This window comes from Octopus bimaculoides, chromosome 6 (genome assembly GCF_001194135.2).
Source record: "Octopus bimaculoides isolate UCB-OBI-ISO-001 chromosome 6, ASM119413v2, whole genome shotgun sequence".
Taxonomy (NCBI): Eukaryota; Metazoa; Mollusca; class Cephalopoda; order Octopoda; family Octopodidae; genus Octopus; species Octopus bimaculoides.
The window spans coordinates 41,443,755-41,461,285 of NC_068986.1; the positions used below are offsets into that span (position 1 = coordinate 41,443,755).

General features: G+C 36.4%; 1 long non-coding RNA gene across 1 annotated transcript in view; it reads left to right on the forward strand.

The window, feature by feature from the left end:
• Positions 1 to 7,136: 7,136 nt before the first annotated feature.
• Positions 7,137 to 17,531, forward strand: part of LOC106882910 (uncharacterized) — a 13,965-nt gene continuing 3,570 nt past the window's right edge. The window contains exon 1 of the long non-coding RNA XR_001411049.2: positions 7,137 to 7,957. This is a non-coding gene — a long non-coding RNA (uncharacterized LOC106882910). The remainder of the gene's footprint in view (positions 7,958 to 17,531) is intronic.

Sequence of the window (17,531 nt, forward strand, 5' to 3'; positions counted from 1 at the left end):
TATCGGTGGTACTGTTATTTATGACATCGCTCGTGCGTTTGTACTGGTTTTAGCTTTAGGATTTTAGGGTTAGGGTTCGGGTTTTAGAGTTAGGGTTATGAGTATTTTTGCCATACATACATACATACATACATAAGTGCTAACAACAAATTGGTCCGCAGAGCTGTCGATAAGAATTGAATTTACCACATCAGTCTCTTACAAAATTAGGCTGTCAACAGGAATATCTCAATGTGACATAGTATCTCCAAAATTTTTCGTCGTAGTAGTAAATACCTTCTCAGTCTTGTAGAAAGGTTATATGATAAAATCTACACAGCGCTGGATTAACCATTTGGCAAAATAAGCACCTGCTTAGGGTACCAAAGGAAGTGGGACACCACAGAAATAAGCAATGGTGTATCGCACAAAAGAAATTACTTTAAACTTGCTAAAATAGTATTCAGAGTGTCTTATTTCCACTAAGTATAGGAGTAGATGTGTTGTGTAAGATTAATTTTGAGGATCTAATCAAAGACTTTGGCAAGTTAAAAAAAAATTGGAGAAGATTTTAAAAATATAAATAAAGTAAAAGTATAAAAATTTACATGATCTAAGTTTTTCCCTCATAACTGTATATATATATATGTATGTATTTGAGTGTGTGTATGTGTATATATATGTATGTGTGTATATATGTATATATATATATGTGTGTGTGTATATATACATGTGTGTACATATTTATGTATATATATGTATGTACCAGAGTAAGCACATAAATGCGAAACAAGGTGGAAAAAATAGTATTCGAATACCAGGGGTAGAGTAATATGCTTTATTGAAAAGCAACAAAAATATCACAAAAGGTGATAAGGTTATAATTTTATAATCTAATTTCTGTTCCATTCTAAACAAAACTGTCCGACGAACGGAAACGTGAAACTCTGAGTAACAGTTTTTGTGATATTTTTGCTGCTTTTCAATAAAGTATATATGTATATATATAGATGTAAGTGTCTATGTATATATGTATCTCTCTCTCTCTCTCTCTCTCTCTCTCTCTCTCTCTCTCTCTCTCTCTCTCTCTCTCTCTCTCTCTCTCTCTCTCTCTCTCTCTCTCTCTCGCTCTCTCTCTCTCTCTCTCTCTATATATATATATATATATATAGAGAGAGAGAGAGAGAGGGAGAGAGAGAGAGAGAGAGAGAGAGAGAGAGAGGGGGGGATAAAGAGAAAGTAATAACGAATGAATGAGAAAAACGACGGAAGGGTTAAAAATGGCGTAAAAATAATTGAAGATAAAATGAAACAAAATTGAAGCCAAAACATCAAAAATTATTGAAAGTGGGTAGAAATAAACTCTACGTAGTGTAGTAGTAGTACTACGCTAGGGTATCTGTAGAAAGTTGAATGTGATTTCGGAATATAACGAAGAAAAATTCGGATCTTGGGAATTTTCCGAAAGTCCTCTTGCCACCTCAAAATTTTCCCCACAAATTACTTTATAATCGTAATGTATGCCGTTTAGAAGATATTTATATAACATTTCATTGAGAAAAACCCCATTTTCCTAAAAATTACAAGTAAAAAATCGGATCTTTTGAATTTTCCGAGGTCCTCTTGGGAAAGATTTTTCTGAGGTCCCCTTGGGAAAGATTCCTCCCATAAATTTCTTTATAATCGTAATGTATACCGTTTGAAAAATATTTCTATAAAATTTCATTGAAAAAAAACTCATTTTCCCAAAAGTTATGACGGAAAAACACGGATCATGTGAATTTTCCGAGGTCCTCTCCCCACCCTCCCGTTGCTTTGTGCGCATTTTTTTTTCATATTCGTTTCCTACACATTTTGTTACACCCGTTCCACTATTTTTTTCTGATTTTTGTTTCCAGATCAAGTTGTAGACATTAACCACATTGGTTAACCACATTATTTTCCATCTTACTGTTAGTTTTGTTTCATTTTGAAAAATAAAAAAAATATTTTATGGTTTAATACTGTTTATATTTTGAATTATATATATCTGGGAGCATCAAAATCTTTTATGGGGTTAAGGCCTCTAATGGGTTTTAGTATGGCTCTGGATCTACAGATAAACGAACGCGTAACGCCACTCATACCTTTTTGTTGATGTACTCGAGAAATATTTACATCAAAATACAAAATAGGGCAACACGTTATCGACCAGGAAAGGATTATGGATTTCAATGGCATTATCATCTTTATCATATGAATGTTAGGAATACTTGAGAATCAACGAGAATATTGCACACGTTGGTTAATACTGCGAGTAACGCAAAAGTGACAGGGTAATACTTCTGAACAATTCTGAAGATATGGTATTCAGAGCTATCAGCGTTCAATGAAACCGAATTTCACAGATTTAAACTTTTAGAATGCCTAATGGGTAACTCATTTATATTAACGCAGAATTATATTATCCCTTCCTGGTTTGAAAGAACTTATCAATAATATCAATACAAGTATTTATAATTTGTTCTTCAAAATAAGAAAAAAATTTTAATAAACGCCTCCTCCCTCTCTCTTTCTCTATCTCTCTACCGTCAATAAATATAGAAAGCTGTTTTGCAGATACAATATTGAATTAAGCTACTGTTGTACGACTAACGTGTTATACACCCCCAACAAAAATGAGATTATATTCTCACTCAGGAATATCAATGCAGAAGCTATAAACGATAAACAGACACGGGAAAAGGAACATTCGATATAATAATTTACAGAAGTACGTCTTCTTTTAGTCGTATCGAAAAGAGAAATTACACATTCACTAATTAAAAGAAAATCCTAACAACAAATATGAATTCGAAAATTATAGAAAGATCGAAACGTTACAAAAACAGAAGCAACAAATGTGCTCTTTGCACAGCTGAAAATCGTCGGAAACTGCATAAACATGACCTCATCTGAACATCATGTCAGAAATTTTGGGGAAGTACAAACAATTTGAAATCATCTTCCCCTGACTAATAAAACACTAGCCCGAGCATATATGTTGACATATGAGCCCATTACGTCCCATGATTAAATAAGTGACTGGACTTGGTATTGTTCACCTAGCACACACAAAACCCTCTCTTACAACATTGATATTCAAAGACAACAGTGAAATTCAACACTAGTCTTCTTAACTTAGATTTCATCCAGTTTATCTGACATCCGGATTAACATAGAATGTTCTTTTTCTCTCTCTCTCTCTTCTTCCCCCCTCTCTTTCTCTCTCGTTATCTATCAAGCTTGCTAGCTCTATGTACGCGCGCGCGTGCGTGTGCAAGTGCACGTCTATGTATGTATGTATGTATGTATTTACGAATATATACACGTGTATACATACATTCATCCGGTAAAAGCTTTTCGATCTATTTCAAAACGGGGGCACCAGTATTTTCTTAACGAAACACTAACGAAACACTTTGAAACTTGGGACACTGGTAGAATGTGTCATATAAAACATCTTTTATTCTTAGTCTTCTTAACAAAAAAATGTACATCGCAAGTTATTCCATGTTAAAGTTGTCGTATTTCTGTAATTTCAACCAATCACTGACGTCTATTCAGCTGAATAGAGTTACTGCTTGGCGGTCATAAAAATGTTATTCCCTGTGACATATTTCATCCGGTTTAATCGTAATTTATACGCATATATTGTTTATATAATAAATTACGCTGTGCGTATCTATGTGTGTAACAATTTTAGAGTTTGGATTCTAGAGTTAGGGTTAGTTTTAGGGTTAGGGTTAGGGTTAGGGTTAGGGTTAGGGTTAACAGTCTAGTTAGGGTTAGGGTTAGGGTTAGGGGATTAATACGATATACACCGTTACAGTGCTAACTGTTTTCAACTGAATAGACGTCAGTGGTTAGTAGAAATTATCGAAATAAGACAATTTTTTACATGAAATAAATACGAATATAAAATTTTTTTTCTGTTCTATAACACAAAATAGATAAGTATACGAAGTTTGAAAGTCTTTCGGTACCAAAAACACTACATAAAACATAAATGAAAACTGGTGCCCCCGTTTTGAACAAGATCCAAGCTTTTGAATTGTGTGGAACAACCTCTTAGTCGCTATTGTTTTCACGTGTACTCTGACTGAGTAGTAGCATCTGTCAGAGTCCCGGCTATGGGTTAACTAGCATAAGTGATGGCAAGCCATTTGAGCGCGGAGACACAGAAATATCCTTGTGTCAGGGCATACCCTTGTGTCAAGGCTCTCAGTAAAACTACCTGGTTGTCACAGCGACATTTTAGGAGAGAGGGACACACTAATATAAAACCTACAGGTTCACGTGATTACTATTCAGCTGTGCTTTGGTATGTCACCAGGTACAGAGACTCAGATAAGCATTTATCACTATAATCTAATGACGTGCAAATGTCTCTTTAGGATGATCTCATTTGTCATTTCCTCCATTGACAACTCTAGGGCGGTGGAAGAGTGGCGACATGTGCTGACCTCACCAGTTGGAAGTGCACAGTAAATTACAATTTTCATATATCATCTATACCTTGAATACATCCCCCAAAGAAATCATTAGATGAAAGGTTAAGCGCTTCCTAGCAGAAAAACAATACATGGGTATTTTAGTAGAAAGCTTCAGGATTACAGCAACAATGATAATCAAAGCAGTCTATTAGGGACTAACAAGATCACTAGCTTTCACTTTGAAAGGTATGCGTTAACAATGCAGGAACACGAAATTCCAACCAAGTTCCTGATGCACAAAAAGGAATGTGATAACTGATGCAAACTCTGTGAAGTCAATGCCAAAAATATTACCCACATCATAAACAGTTGACCGAAAATGTCATCGCGTTATCTACCGATGAGACATGTTGTCAAGACACCGCACAGTGAGATCCGTCAGAAGGATAATCGTGAGGTCAAAGCAGTAGGAACCCACAGTGGTACAGACCATAACCATTCATAATATGAAAATGTATTGGTGGAATGTTCCTGCGAAAACCTCAATAAAATGCAAACAGAACAGACTAGACATAGTGATTTGGTATAAAGAAGAGAAACTATGTATACGCTGAACTATGGAGAAATTGACAACTACTATACTCCGATTACAAGCTCAGATTTCTACCCACGATCATTGGGGTATGAGGATACATAAAAAACTACCTCAGTACCAATCTTAACAAGTTAGAGTTCTCAAAAGTAGAAAGCTAATTAGAAGATTACAGATACAATCCATTGTGAGTATTGTCATTGTGGTAGTCGTGGTAGGTGCTGATGAGTAAAAATATATTTCTTGGACTGTGTATAGAAGTAATTAGCAACACTCATGAACAATTAACAGAAGCTTTATTTCTTGCACATAGTGTTTTTTGTGTTGGTCTTTTGACAAAAACTAAGAGCAACAATTACACGCAAAGAGACACATACTACTAGAATATACAACAGTTTAGCTGGTACAGTAATTGCGGCTAGCCCACTACAACTGGTAATCGCGCTATATTCATGGCCACAAAATCTGCACCTTCTCTCTGCCAATGGCTGGTGATGAAATGAGAATAGAAACGTCAAACGGAGGTCCTGACAGTCTGGGGTTATCATTAAAAGCGACCTTTATATAGGGCTCAATGAGAAAGATTTAGAAAGTTGAACCACGCAATGGCTTGATACTGATTGGTCGGTTAATCGGCCGATCGTGTGAAACTTTTGTAGCTTGGTCGTGAAGCCAACCCAATGATTCCGTTTCGAATGCGCTTCACCATCACCGAAAGTTTAGCATTTAAGTAGATATGTACGTCAAGACAATGCAACTATGTGCATGAGAATACATACATAAAATAAAACATACAAATATGCACATGCATTGACTCCAAATAGTGCACCAATACTTGTAAATGTTGTTTAAAGTTCCAATGGAAGAGTCTTGGATCTAGGTTAGAAACAGACTGCCCATTGGTAAATAATCTAGAAATAAAACTAAATGACACACATGCACATGCGCGCGCGCGCGCACATACACAGACACGTACACACACACACACATACATACATACACACACACATGTACATACGAGTGAGTAGACAAACGAAAGAAGGGCATTCAACACATTTATTGGGAGTTGCATCTATGGATCAAAACAGTTTGATTCAAATTCCTTGGTACTTTAAGTTTCAAAGTGTGATGCTAATTCTCAGCCAAATTTTCAATGGCTGAGGATTAGCATCACGGTTTGAAACGTAATGTACCAAGGAATTTGAATCAAACTGTTTTGATCCACATACACACACATATATATATATATATATATATGTGTGTGTGTGTATGTATGTATGTATGTATGTATGTATGTATGTATGCATGTATGTATGTATGTATGTATGTATGTATGCATATGTGTGTGAGTGTGTGTGTGTGTGTGTGTGTGTGTGTGTGTGTGTGTGTGTGTGTTATGTATGTATGCATGTTCTCTTTCTCTTTTCAGTTCCAGAGTAAATTTTGATCGGCCACCGATTTGGATGCAAGGTTGTGAAGGAAAGTATCTTTTCTTAATCACCATTCTTTAATTCTTCAGAGGATCTTGCAGGTTTAATAGTCCCAGATATCGTGATCGTTTGTAGCATATGAATTAAGGAATTGCGTTCTCTCCCTAAGATCTCAAGTTTAGCCATAATTTGCTCCAGACAGGTTGGTATGTATCCTGTTGCTCAAATAGCAATGGGTATGAAGCCGAAAGTATACCTTGGGTACCGGATTTGGAAACTACTTATCAATGGGCCATAGACGTCCTCTTTCTTTTGTATTTTTTAAATCCTATTCATGTCCAGAGGGAAACTAATTTCCACAACGGAACATATCTTTTCTTTGCGCCCCCACACAACGATATCTGGCCGGTTGTGTTTTAACTTGGCAACTGTTTGAATTTTTAAGTTCCAGCAATATTTTTTTGACATGTGTGTGTATGTATGTATGTATGTATGTATGTGTGGAGGCGCAATGGCCCAGTGGTTAGGGCAACGGACTCGCGGTTTCGCTTCCCAGACCGGGCGTTGTGAGTGTTTATTGAGCGAAAACACCTAAAGCACCACGTGGCTCCGGCAGGGGATGGTGGTGAACCCTGCTATACTCTTTCACCACAACTTTCTCTTACTCTTACTTCCTGTTTCTGTTGTGCCTGTAATTCAAAGGGTCAGCCTTGTCACACTGTGTCACGCTGAATATCCCCGAGAACTACGTTAAGGGTACACGTGTCTGTGGAGTGCTCAGCCACTTGCACGTTAATTTCACGAGCAGGCTGTTCCGTTGATCGGATCAACTGGAACCCACGACGTCGTAAGCGACGGAGTGCCAACAGTGTATGTATGTATGTATGTATTCAGCTCTCTCGAGCAACAGAGGTGAATGTACTACATGCCTAGAAATGAAACTTCTCAACAGCACAATGGTTTTTAGACGTTAATAATTTCCAGTCAAAAATGAAAAAAAAAAACATATCCATAAACTTGTCAATTAAAGATATTCAACACCATAACAAAGGTGTATGAAATCATGAATAAAAGAAATACCTGTGTAACTTGTATAAAAAAAACTATCGGACGCCCTATGTAGAAAGAAAGCCGAAAGTGAATATATTTGCATAAAAAATGCAAACAGATTGGGTCAAGTATGTAGAACGAAGGTTAGATTGATGGAAATGCGACTGAGCAGTGGAGATAATAAAGACATTTAACAAGAATAACAGGTCTAATTACTCTATTATTTTTTTTTTTTCGTTGACATATTTTAAGTTACAGAACTTCTTTATCAGTCCACAGTCATGTTTGCAGCACATATTCAGTTTTTGTGTGAAGCTCTGTTTGAACTACCCACTTCTATACAAAGCTGATAACTATTATAGACGCACCTACGTTGATTGCTAAACTTATGATTACTTTTATTATACATTTTAAGTGGAGTGTTTCTTCGCCATAGAGCTTTGCTGTTGTTGGTAAGAGCTATTTTCTTTTCTATCAAATATTTTTTTTTCTCCTGTTATTTATTGAAATGCTATAATTATGTATTTATATATCGTTTTGGACATTGAATTTTTCCAGATCACTTTTTTCATTATCACTGTTATTGTCACAGAAAACAATACGCACAATAATCTAGCAGAATCATTAGGTCGTCAATATAGTGCTTAATGGTATTTCTGGCAGCTCTTTGCATTTTGACTTCCAGTTCCGCCGTGCTAACTTTGCATTTCATCTTTTCGGGGCTCATAAATTAAGTACCAGTGAAACACTAGAGTCGATATAATTGACTAGTCCCCTCCCACAAAAATTCAGGCCTTGGGCCTATAATAGAAAGGATTCGGCGAGCTGGCAGAATGGTTAGCACGCAGAGCGAATGCTTAGCGGTATTTCGTCTGCCGCTACGTTCTGAGTTCAAATTCCGCCGAGGTCGACTTTGCTTTTCATCCTTTCGGGGTCGATTAAATAAGTACCAGTTACGCACTGGGGTCGATGTAACCGATTGAATCCCTTTGTTCTTGTTTGTCCACTCTATGTTTAGTCCTTTGTGGGCAATAAAGAAATTTTTTTAAAATTATAATAATAATAATTATTATTATTATTATTATTATTATTATTATTTAGGCGGCGAGCTGGCAGAATCGTTTAGAGCGCTGGACGAAATGCTTAGCGGTATTTCACCCGTCGCTACGTTCGTTCAAATTCCGCGGAGGTTGACTTTACCTTTCATCCTTTCGGGGTCGATAAATTGAATACCAGCTACGTACTGGAGTCAATGTATTTGACTAGTCCCCAACCCCAAAATTTCAGACTTTGTGCCTACAGTAGAAAGGATTATAATAATAATAATTATTATTATTGAGTGAGAGAGCAGTGCATGCCATCAAAGTGACACTGGGGTAAAATATACGAAGCCCATTATACCCATCATAACTACCCGTCTGATAAAGGTACACCAGGCACATGCATCGCAACCATATGTGCGCGACATGATGATCTCATCACGATAAACAGCGCATGACCTCACAGGTGGGGCCCAGTTAGAATTTTCTTCGGGTCGAGTAGCCCATCCCGCTCAAAAGGTCCCTGAATAAGGTTTGTTTAAAGATGTTGAGCCATGTTTCCAAAGGTGAATTATTCAAACCCTAAAGAATTCCTCTCAACACTTGGCTATGATGCTCCCCAACTACTTCTGCTCATGATCAGAGATGCACATATCGTCAGTCACTAAGGGACATGCTCAGCTGATTAAGGTCAAACAACTGACAAGCAAATCTGTGGTATTGAGCAAAATATTTTCTGTAGCCCATCTTTTATACCAAGACAAAACAATGTACATGATAACACTTCCAATCAATTAAGATCAGAAGCCATGAGAGCCACTGCCTGGTACTGCATCAGGGTATTATTATTATTATTATCGTCGAACAAAATGTCTGGAAATATTTGTTCAAGTTCGTTCAGTTCTGAGTTCAGATCCCGACAAGGTCACCTTTGCCTTTTGTTCTCCATGGATAATAAAACAAAACACCGGTCGAGTACTGGAGGGCAATATAATCGACCAAACCACTAAATTTTAGTTTTTCAAACGGAATTGTAAATCGCTGAATGTAAATGTTTAAAAATACAAAACCAAAGAAGTTAAAATGTTGAAGCCATAGCTTTTGGAAAGAGCACCAGACACTAAAACAATTTATTAGCCATAACTACACAAGTGTGCTCCATCACGACTTTGTTTCTTCACAACTTTAAGGTAGAAACATTGTATGTTGAATGAAATTCCCTACAAATACCTTTCAGATGGTTTAGATTGCCGTTATATCGGAATTTAATGCGAAAAACAAAAAATTAAAAAAATATTGGTGGGCGCGCACACACATACGCTAACGCAGATCACATATATATCTACAAAATGATACTCAACATTTTGAAAAATACTACGTGATGTGTGTCAAGTAATGTACGTGTTTTTTTTCTTTTTTTTTTTTTCCTCCATTATTTTTCACATTAAATTCCTCTCTAATTGTAATCAACACTATCTGAAAGGTATTTGTAGAAAATTTCATCTGAAAATACTCATTTTTCTGAAAATTAGGAGGAAACAAATTTGGGTGGGAGCACTCTTGTGTAAATATACTTGATACTGTATATGCAACGTAATTTATTTTAATTCGGATCTACTCGTAAACAATCAAAGCTTATACGTATCATTTTACAATGTTTAAACAAATCAGTCAACCTTTCGTCATGTTAGTTCTCTTCCTCTAGAAATACTATCCCTCGTGCCTACACAAATATATTCGTCAATTGGTTAAAATAATCTTTGAAGACATATTGTTAACATTCGTTGTTTCTATTAAGTATGGGTGTATTCGCAATTCTCACTACACACCTGTATTTTGTTAGGAGGAAGAATATATTCTGGGATTCAAAACCAAATCGCAATAACTAATAGTATATCACTCATTTTTATTTTTTTCTGCGTCAGAGGTTTTCAACGTGGACGGTAATCCCCCACCGCACAAGGGGATGCTGGGCATGTCGAAGTGGGTGACTAAAAGTTCAAGGTGATGCCCCAGCATGGCCGCAGTCTAATGACTGAAAGAGATAAAAGAAAAAAAATAGATAACAGTAATTATATTATACATGATAAAACTAGTAATGGCTATTAAAATAAAATGAGAGATAAGTAGTATGCTTCTATTTCTAGCAGGTCGAGCTTCGAGCAACTGTGTGGAATCTACAGTTGTTTTACTTGATACGGAAAATTTAGCTAGATCTCATTAGGCACAGGAGAGTTATTAACCTGCGATGTATAAAGTAAATTTACAATTTTTGTCTTTATCACGTCCATATTTGTAGAAAAGTTAATAATCAACAAGACAGAGCCATTTAAAGTTATATAACTTTAACCAATGAAATTAGTCCAATGTCCAAACAAGCGGCGATCGAAACTGCATAGTGCCCATGGCAACAAACAGACTGTCTCAGAAGAAAAGAAACCATGAAAATGGAATAGGTTTAGAAAAAAGAAATTAAAGAAAGCCAAAAAACAAAAAATGAGACTTTTTAAAAATAGAAAATAAAAAGAAATTTAAGATGGTGCAAATCACTGTATCAGCAATAAATGGGTGGGGTGGGGGGATGACGAGCGTGCTGTCATACATACTGGCACAACATAATCTTTTTAAAAAAATTCAGGTTTCATTTTGTTGATATGAATGTAATGTGTGTCAGTATGTATGTGTAGATATATATTACATATAAATCTTCATAATAAGCATAGGCGTGGCTGTATGGTAAGAAAGTTGCTCTGTCACGAGACAGATTCATAACAAGATGGAAGCCCGTGGCTAGGAAGCTGGGAGTGTTTGGCACCAGGTAAGTGGGAGCCAAAAACAAGGGAAAGAAAAAGCAAGGGGTCTACCCTGGTGGTCGGATGCCTATCCTTCAGGAAAGCCATTACAGATTGCGTCTGTAATAAGCAATACTTCAATCGAACATTGTAAATAATTTTTATTGTGTATTTAAATTTGTAAATATTTAATCGATACAGCTACTTCACCCCTTTTATGTTTGTCTGTCCTTGTTCGTCCCCTCTTTGTAATGCCTTTATGGAAAATATTTATGAAATAAAGAAGGTTGCTCTCAACCTCATGGTTCAGGGTTCAGACTCATTTGGGCGGGTACCTTCTACTCTAGCTTCGGGCCTTGTGAGTGGATTTTGGTAGGCAGAAACTGAATGAATTTTGCCCCCAACCCTCTGTATTTTAAAGTGTATAAGAAACCCTCTTATATAAAGAAACTTTTGGGGCTTAAAATTTGGAAAAAAGGTTTTGCAAGTCATTTTAATACTGTCCGTGTATAAGAAACTCCAATATTTTTTAAACCTACTTTTTGACAAAAAAGATAGTTTATACATGTTAAAATATGGTATTGGGCAATGGGTGGGGAAAAATGAGTAACTTCTGATTTTTCATTATTTATTCCTTACCTGTCTGAAATATTTACATTGCAAGTATTACATCATCATTTTGTACTGTTGCATTGTTTTGGGGAGTAAAAATTAATTCAGCACTGTTGTTGTTGTTGTTGTTGTTAAAGTTGAGAGAGTCCGAATCATAGTCAGGTGGCAGGTTCAGCATAACTGCCGTCCAATGATTGTAAAAAGATAAAGAATGGAATTTTTTTTGTGAAACGAAGCCTGTTGAGGTGTTCCTTTGTATAGGTAGACGGAATAATAAAGTACTTGATATTATGTAATACCCAATAAAAGAACTAATGATTATGATTGGAATGTCTTTGATCATCGGACTAACCTGGCAAAAAAAAAAATGAAAACAACAACAAATTAAAAAGATAGAGACATGGGATCTTTTCTTTTTGGCTTTCACTTTTCAATTCTTCCAATTTTGCTCCAACTGATTTCAAATTTGATGTATTGATGTAGTTTTGTATGTTAATTATGGAAATGGAATTCATTTTTGCCTTAAAGTAATAAATAAAACGTTAATAGCTTTTAAAGTTTGCAAATTTTGGGTGGTTTTAGCCAATCGAAAGCCACAGACATATCGGTGCCTGTTTCCATAGTAACAAGCCAAGCTTTTGTGTAGTCTGCTTACTCATCTGTTGCCAACTCATATAACCTTTTGTTGTTGTTGGCACTCCGTCGCTTACGATGTTCCAGTTGATCCGATCAACGGAACAGCCTGCTCATGAAATTAACTTGCAAGTGGCTGAGCACTCCACAGACACGTGTACCCTTAACGTAGTTCTCAGGGATATTCAGCTACAGGCACAACAGAAACAGGAAGTAAGAGTAAGAGAAAGTTGTGGTGGAAGAGTACAGCAGGGTTTGCCACCATCCCCTGCCGGAGCCTCGTGGAGCTTTAGGTGTTTTTGCTCAATAAACACTCACAACGCCTGGTCTGGGAATCGAAACCGCAATCCTATGACCGCAAGTCAACTGCCCTAACCACTGGGCCATTGCGCCTCCTAGTAACCTTTTGTATATGATGGAGAAATTGAAAACCGAGGAGGATGTGGTTGATTAGGCAGATCTATGATCAAAAGGAACATTCTAATGCTGAATGGTCCACGGTTCTAGAATTATCTAGGACTGTCATAATCTAGTATGTCCTTCCGCATTTTATGAAAAAGGACAGCACATGTCTCAGATCGTCAAAGATCTGAGACATGTGATAGTTTGTGCTGGTAAAAATCATAGGGAAAAGTAGGTTCAGGTGATGTGAGAAGTTGGGTGTGGCCTTCATTGGTGAGAAAACAAGACGGAGCATTTCTTATCTTGTATCTTTTAACTGTTTCAGTCATGATGGCGCTGCTTTCAAGCGATTTAGTCAAACAAATCAACACTAGTGCTTGTTTGTTTTTAAGCCTGGTAGCTCTGCAGATGAACTGCTAAGTTATGGGACGTAAGCAAACCAAACACGGGATGGTGGGAGGGCACAGATACACACACACACACACACACACATATATGACGGGCTTCCACAGAGTTTCTGTCTGCCAACTTCACTCACAAGTCATTGGTTGGTCTGGGACTATAGTAGAAAGCAGTGACATTAGGTACCACATTGAAACCAATGGTTGTGAAGCAAACTTCATAACCACACAGATATGCCTTTTGTGATTTTTCTTAAACGATGTTGCTATCAGACGAGAGATTTCCAGGAAAGTATATATATGATTGGTACTTTGTATTCATTTGTCACTCATTTTATTGCTCAAGGAGAAAAAAAAAAAGATAAACTTAATGAAAATGGAATTTCATTAATATTAGTCCAAATGACTGAACTGCGTGTTACAGAAGAACTTTTGAAAAATATTTTTTCAAAAAGAAAAGACTTTGAAGGAAAATAATTAATTATAAATGATGGACTGCTTCTTGTGCGGGTGGCACATGAGATGCACCATTTTGAGCGTGGCCGTTGCCAGTACCGCCTGACTGGCTCCCGTAGGATTTTCGAGCGAGATCGTTGCCAGTGCCCCTGGACTGGCTTGTGCGGGTGGCACATAAAAGACACCATTTCGAGCGTGGCCGTTTTCGTGCGGGTGACACGTAAAAGCACCCACTACACTCTCTGAGTGGTTGGCGTTAGGAAGGGCATCCAGCTGTAGAAACTCTGCCAAATTAGACTGGAGCCTGGTGTTGCCATCCGGTTTCACCAGTCCTCAGTCAAATCGTCCAACCCATGCTAGCATGGAAAGCGGACGTTAAACGATGATGATGATGATGATGATGATGGCAGACCAATTCCGAAATAACATAACTCATGATATTACAACAAGAAATGTGTCAGACAACTTTACATTAATCTATACAAAAGAAAATCAATGGTTAGCTAGAAGTGCTAAGCTAAGTAAGTTGACCATACTTATTTAGTTTAGAAAAAAACAGTTTTGAGTGATAAAAGTCGCAACAATTCAAACAATCTACTTTTGGTCATGCTAAAACATAAATGTTCTCCAAGACATAAAGTTTTTGATAGCTCTTAAAACACTTGAGTATGTTTGCATTGACTTACAATTAGATAAGTATAAAAAAATAGGGCATGTAATAGCTTAATGAAGAAGTTAGACGAAACATACATTCTGTGGCAATTGACTGATATAATTATTTTTCAAGATCGCCAAGAATCATCATTTCGGAGTCATTTTGAATCCAAAGCATCCAATAATCACAGTAATTACAAAAAACTCTTGTATCTAATCAGTATGATGAAAACTTAGCAAGCCTTCTCGATGCAGCTTTTGATTTCTCTGATCTCTCAAATGGAATTCATAATGACTTCAACAATGCAGTTCAAAAGGTTGAATAAAGTAGAAAGCATGCTAAATTTGTAGGCACTCTTGTAGATGAAACATCTGATGTATTGAACTATTCCCAACTGTGACCTGTTTTGCATCATGTTGTCACAGATTGTGTTACTAAAGAATGATATACAAGTTTTAATGATGTTGGTGCAGATCGTTCAGCAAATGCTTTATCTGAACATGTTTTTAAATGCATTGAAACGTGGAAGTGTGAAAACAAATTAATTGCCTAAACTTATGGTACCACTACAATGGCTGGAAATTAAATGGGTTGCAGTCAAACTTAAGAGGGAAATATGAATATACTATCTTTGTTCATTGTTATGTCATGTCCTAAATCTAGTTCTTTCACAAGCTTGCTCTGCTATGAAAGAATTGAAGATATTTTTTACCTACAATAAATGGGCTGGGTATATTTTTTTACAAAATTACCTAAAAGGGCTAATGCATTAAGTAGCATTGTTAAAAAATATTTCCCAAAGTAGCAGCAACTAGATGGGACTACTCCTCATGTCTTGTTATTACTACAAAAGAAAATTGTGATTTTATAATCAGCCTTTTTGAACACATAATTGAAAATCCTGAATCTGCAATTAGATTCTTACATAAATTAAAAGCTCCCATTTTCTTTTTTATTTTTATTTGAAGTTTTTAATGATACATTTTCTTCCTCTGACATCTTATTTAACATCCTTCAGACTAAAAGTCATGACATAATGTATTGGAAAAAGCGAATAAATAAACTAGAAAATAACACGTTAGAAACATGCTACAAAATAAACACAATGATTTTTCACCTTTTTTGATTTGTGAAATGTAAAGGGAAAATGTAGAATTGATGCAATAATCCTAGGAAACCCAGGAATAAATATATCAATCCCCAACAACATCATAGAATACTCTATAACAAAATTATTGGAACAATAGTCGACTAATAAAAAACACGATATTCATCCTTGGAAGATCTTATACTCATGGAACTTTTCAATTTTAGTTAAGCTGAAGAATATTGCAAAAACAATTATTTTCTTTTCTTTTTTTTTTATATAATTCGATCATAAAAGGAAGTAAATGTTATGTATTTTATGGAAGATTTTAAAAAGCTAAATGTGAGTAATTTAATGCAATACATTTATATCAAGCCAGAACTCTTTAGATCTTCAACAATTCCATCTACAGCTGCCTCTATACAATGATCCTTTTCAAGTATAAGAAGTTGTCGATATTATAACGATGAAAATAAAGGGCCATTTCAACCAATTAATAACAATCAATTGTTATAGGTACTTAAATAATTATTGTATGATTTGAAAAAAATTTTTTAAACATATTAAAACATAGTATTTATTGCATGACAAACATCACAAATTGCTGCAAGCCACTGTTACATACACATTCACACACTTATACACATGTATATACATACATACATACATACATACATACATACGCATATAAATACATACATACGTATATAAATACATTGGCCGTTGCCAGTACCGCCTGACTGGCTCCCGTAGGATTTTCGAGTGAGATCGTTGCCAGTGCCCCTGGACTGGCTTGTGCGGGTGGCACATAAAAGACACCATTTCGAGCGTGGCCGTTTTCGTGCGGGTGACACGTAAAAGCACCCACTACACTCTCTGAGTGGTTGGCGTTAGGAAGGGCATCCACCTGTAGAAACTCTGCCAAATTAGATTGGAACCTGGTGTTGCCATCCGGTTTCACCAGTCCTCAGTCAAATCGTCCAACCCATGCTAGCATGGAAAGCGGACGTTAAACGATGATGATGATGATGATACGAGGGGTGCTGAAAAGTTCCTGGCTTAAAGGGTATTGTGAAAGGCCTGGTTGGAGATCTAAACTTCCGAGTTCTTTTACAGGGCTTAGAAAAACCATAGAAAGATTTCACATTTACAACAATCTGCCTAAATTATTTTCTGGTCACAATATAATACAGTCAGCTTGTGTGTCTATAAGTTAGTGATCAGGTGAGTGGCTGGTTTTTTGAACTTTGTGTTGGAAATGACTAGGTCATTCGCATCACAGAATTCCAGGAGTCATGATTCCACCTCATTCCTTGCACCATGCCTTTTGCCTCTCATTTACACTAGTGATACCAATATGGTGTTGCTCAACATGTCCATTAAAACCAGTGGCAATGAAAATTGGGTCATTGTCATTTGTTGAAGAGACAGTCAGCAGAGGGCTTCAAAAAAGTGGTCTTCTTGTTTGGCCACCAGCTTAGATTATACAGGGTGTCCACAAAGTCTGGGTACATGCAAATTAACACATACTTTAAGAAATTATTATTTCTTATATTTAATTGTTTAGGATCTTGTTCAAAACGGGGGCACCAGTTTTCATTTATGTTTTATGTAGTGTTTTTGGTACCGAAAGACTTCCAAACTTCGTATACTTATCCATTTTGTGTTATAGAACAGAAAAAATTTTTTGTATTCGGATTTATTTCATGTAAAAAATTGTCTTATTTCGATAATTTCAACCAATCACTGACAAATATTCAGCTGTTTACACTTACTCCTTTGGCACTTTAGGTGGTGTAAAGCGTATTTAATCTCCATTACTTCTGACATTTTGCAGAGGCAACACACGTGTGTTCGTTTTCCCTAACCCTAACCCTAACCCTAACCCTAATTGACTTGCTCCTTCCCTCAAAAACCATGCCTTGTGCCTATAATAGAAAGGTTTATT